The 4,951-nt window shown below is 44.2% G+C and overlaps 1 pseudogene; it reads left to right on the top strand.

Annotated features, from left to right (window-relative positions):
• Positions 1–215: 215 nt before the first annotated feature.
• The window catches only part of LOC113627793 (glutamine synthetase pseudogene), a 13,683-nt pseudogene continuing 8,947 nt past the window's right edge, over positions 216–4,951 (top strand).

Below are 4,951 nucleotides of genomic sequence, written 5' to 3'. Positions count from 1 at the left end.
TGTTATGGGGAGTACACAGTCATGGGACCTGATTAAATCGTCTATGTAAGCCTACTGCCTCTGTGTCTGGTGTTGGACCTGTGGTCAGCGGGACCAGCAGTGGAGAAGAAAAGATGCGAGCAAGGAAGAGGAAGGACAACCTGGAACCCACACAGACAACCTGAAACCTGTATCTGTCTCCATCTCCAATCGCCATGATGTGAGTGACTTTCATCATGGAGCTGCACATGTGTCCAGCCCAGGACACAGAAGAGCTGAAGGAAAGTTGGAAGGAGTGGAGGAACCTCGGGCAGCAGGCCAACAAGGTGAGCCACTTGTCAGTGACAGATGTGAGCTGCAATGGCCCCTGGCCCTGTGCCAAACTTTAGAGAGTTAAAAAGGCTGTGGCCTCACTTCCACCTTCCAAATTCTGCACAAACGTCCTTCATGGCTAACCCTAACTTGGAACCATGATGGGGAGGGAATTTTGGGAACTATAGTTCCTGCTAAGTTGACAATGTATATACAAATTGATATCCTCTGAAAAACTGGGAGAGGGACAAGGACAATTGTTACAGGATTGGGTCCCTGGAAGCAGACATTGAGCTAGTTAGGGGCACATGATGTTTATTAGGATTGGCACCTGTGAAGAGTGGGACCTTGCAGGACTTTGGTCTTCTCCAAAACGTCCATTGGATATTTGGTCTACAGACATTTGGTCCATGACAAAAGGTCCTTGAAATTTGGTCCTAGTCAAAATAATCCATGAATAATCCATGAATGGTCCATGTCACAGGGCTTTTGACAGGACCAAATTTCAAGGACTTTATGGCATGGACCATATGTCTCCGTGGATGTTTTAGACAGGATCAAATATGAAGGACATTTTGGTGTGGACAGAATGTCTGCTAACCAAATGGGAAGGAAGCAGTTTGGGCAGAGGGACAAGTCAAACTACGATGCAGACTCTACAAAGCCTCCTGCCACCAGCCAGGAGCACCGAAGTGAGCGTTCACCATTTGAGTCCTGCGTTGAGCGGAATGGCCTGACCTTATTCCCTCATGTGATGCACTGGATGCAGGCTGCCCCAGAAAGGGCATGGCCTGGGCGAGGGCGCTGTGTTACCTCTGAGGCTGACCCTAAAGGGGCTGGCAGCTGGTGGCTGTCTGCTGACCACTATTCACACGGCTGGTCTGCACGTTGGTTTTTGAAGGGAGCGCCTGGATGGCTCTTTTCCGCGTCTACCCAAGCGTACAGATGAACTAAATCCTGCTTTATTCAAGCAGGGAGACAATAGATAAAGTTCCCTAAGGAACCACCAGGACACAGCAGGATTAGTATATTATATTACTCAGAAAGAAACTGGCAGAACCAAGAACGGCAACGGTTAGAAGCCGTTGCCTCTGGGAGACAAGACTGATTCCAAGCAGCAGTGCAATGGAGGTCTGCTTTAAATATAAGCCTTCTGTACTATTTTATTTTCCTAACCATGTGCATGTAGTTCTTCGACTAAATACTTGCAAATTTAAAATAAAATTTTGGGTTGTCTGATTCCACACTACATCCCAGAGTCATGCCCCAGGCAGGCCTATTCGGAGTGAGCACACAGAACCTTCGCTTTCTCCGGGGGCACAGGCACAGCTGTGAGTGTCTGGCTGTGGCTTGGCAGGCGGTACCTGGCCCATCTATTCCCAAGGTGGGAAGCTGGCCAAGTCCTTCATCTCATGGCCTAAGTGGACTGGTGCCCGGGCCATGAGAGTGGGGGAAATACCAGCCCCCGCATTGTGCTGGATTGGGGCCCTCTCCATTTCCACTGGAGAACTGCTGAATTTGCCATCACTGAGAAGAGGAGTGCACTTTTGCATATCCGGGCCCCTCCCAAACCTTCACATCTATGATTCAGAATCCGAGGAGCAGAGCCTGACACCTGGAGAAGGTCAGCAGTCGGTTGGCACGGGAAGACCGGCTGGTCCAGTGTGAAGTACTCCTTGAAGGATGGCTGGACCAGTGGTTAATGTGGGAGGATCACTTGGTCAGATGATGTCCCTTATTTTTTAAAAAACTTTTTTTTTTAATTTACTAATGGACTACAACTACTGTACAGGAAGTTAGGAAAATAAAGGCAGGTTGGCCATAACTCCACGTGCCCCCCAACTCAGTCATTACTTCCTTGCCATATTTTCTCTCACTTCATTCTCCTCTACATCCATCTTTATTTTTTTTTAATCTAGTGGTCATCACACTGTGCATAAATTTGGACACTTGCATCTTTTGCTAAATTTATATCATAAGCATTTTCCATGGTGTTACCTAAGCTTCATAACTATCATTTTAAATAGCTGCATAAAATGAGGCCAGGGATTTTGTCCCAGAATCTAATAACACCGGTCCCTGGTGCACAGTAGACAATTCATACATTTTTTTAATGAACAGAACGCATGATTAGGCCATAATCTGTCTTACTATTCTCTTACTGTGAGGTATTTAAGGAATTTGTTTCCAGTTTTTCAAACACATTGTCTTATGTCTCTCTCCTAGACAGCCTTCTTTTTTCAATCCATTTCCCCAACAAACCCTTACACTCTGCTCCTTGCTGGCCTCTCCCAAATCACACAGACTCTGTCCTTCATTTATCATAAGTCAACCTGGGTGTGTGGAACAAGCACCAGTGCCTGGCAGTGGGTTACACGAGGCAAAGCAAATCATGTTAACGGGTAGGTTAGCAGAGTGGGGAGCCCTGGGCCCGTCTGAGCTGGGGCCCTCCATGTACTTCAGAGGCAGCGTGTTCTGTCAACACCGCTGTCGCCATCAAGTACCCTTCGTCCTGAAATAGTGGCCCAGGCCCTGCCAGTTATTTCATCTCAGTGCTTACGGTTTTCATGTGAATTTAAACATTCAAACATCATGAGCATGAAACATAAACACTCAACCCGCCGTGGCATTTTAATGAGGTTCAACTGGGTTCAACACGTCCCATTACTTACAATTGTGTAAAAGCCTTTCGCCCCAGATCACTTCCTTAGGTCTGGCCCACTATGGCCAAGACAAACTTTGTGTTTTCTGAGCACTTTAAATTTGGGGGAGAATTATTCTGGGCAGATGGTGCGCTCCCACAGGGTCCTCCTCGGCTCTGCTTAGCTAGACCAATGGTTTAACTGAGTTTCTCCAAAACTCCTTAAGAGGAAATGACTGAGTGATAAACCATGATCAGAGACCATCACTCACTCACCCCGACATTGCTCCCCATGCACCCTTGCCTTGCTCCTGCGGTTTTCAAATCATAGCCACATCTGCAGCTCTTAGATGCTTGCCATGGAGCAAGGAAAGAGTTCTTAATATTCCCATCTGACAGATGTGGCAACTGAGCCCTAGAAAGATAAGGTGACCTGTGTAAGACCACAAAATAAAGAACTGGTTGTCCAAGGTTCCCTCTACTAAGCATATCTAGGTATAGACTAAGCTGCCATAACAAAGACACTTAAAAATGCCCAGTACACAGACAGGTGGTCCAGGCCATTAGGTGACGCTGCCCTCCTCAACACACAGCTCCCATGGCTGAGTCCAAGATGGCTTCTCCAGGTGTCCTCACCGCCTGATGTAGGAAGGGGGAAAGGGCAGGGGAGTGGTCATGCATTCATTTTATTTTTTTAAATTTCATTGATAAATATTTTATTATGAAAATCTAAAATGTAACAACTTTTTAGAAATATAATAGCAATGCCATTACCACACCTAAAATTAGGTAAATAATAGCTTAATATAGTCACTGTTCATTTTTTCTGATTGTCTCACAAAAATGTTTTAACAGTTGTTTTGTTTGAATATGAATCCAATAAAGCCTAGCATTTAGTTGATGTTTCTTCAGTTTTTAAAAATGTATAGTTTCTCTATTCTCTATTTTTCCTTGCAAATTATTTGCTGAAGAAATGGGATTTTTCAGTTCTGTAACTTTTAAATAGTATTATATTAGATATTAATAAAGTCGTACTTTATGCATACAATCTGAAAGAATTCAAATAACTCAAATAATTTTTTTTTTTTTGCGGTACGCAGGCCTCTCACTTTTGTGGCCTCTCCCATTGTGGAGCATAGGCTCTGGATGCGCAGGCTCAGCGGCCATGGCTCACGGGCCCAGCTGCTCCGCGGCATGTGGGATCTTCCCGGACCAGGGCACGAACCCATGTTCCCTGCATCGGCAGGTGGACTCTCAAACACTGCGCCACCAGGGAAGCCCTAATAATTTTTTAAAGAATCATGTAATTAAAGAATAATGATGTCTGATAGCCAACTTTGTTTCCAGTAACGTAATGTGGTGATCCTACTTTTTACTTTTAGTCGATGAAATGATTGCTCTTATTTTTAGAGATAAATGTTTAAAGTTTGTATTAATTAATTTATTCCTTATTTCTGATTTTTTAATATAAGGAACATGTTTTTAAATAGTGTAAGCTTGGGGCTTCCCTTGTGGCGCAGTGGTTAAGAATCCGCCTGCCAATGCAAGGGACACGGGTTTGAGCCCTGGTCCGGGAAGATCCCACATGCCGTGGAGTAACTAAGCCCGTGTGCCACAACTACTGAGCCTGTGCTCTAGAGCCCACGAGCCACAACTACTGAGCCCACATGCTACAACTACTGAAGCTCACGCACCTAGAGCCTGTGCTCTGCAATAAGAGAAGCCATCGCAGTGAGAAGCCCGCGCACCACGAAGAAGAGTAGCCCGTGATCGCCTCAACTAGAGAAAGCCCACGGACGGCAACAAAGACCTAACACAGCCAAAAAACTATAAATAAATAATAAAATAAATAAATTTATTAAAAATAAATAAATAGTGTAAGCTTATTAGTTTACAGTTAATTTTATTATATGTTCATTAGTCATTCACAGCAAAATAAATTCCAATTAGTTAATTCTAGTTTTCTATTGTGTATATATATATATATATATATATATATATATATATATATATATATAT

Source organism: Aethalodelphis obliquidens, unplaced genomic scaffold, assembly GCF_003676395.1.
Source record: "Aethalodelphis obliquidens isolate GAN/ISIS:26980383/991018 unplaced genomic scaffold, ASM367639v1 scaffold21, whole genome shotgun sequence".
NCBI classification, from domain to species: Eukaryota; Metazoa; Chordata; class Mammalia; order Artiodactyla; family Delphinidae; genus Aethalodelphis; species Aethalodelphis obliquidens.
This window is presented reverse-complemented; position numbering and strand designations above follow the sequence as displayed.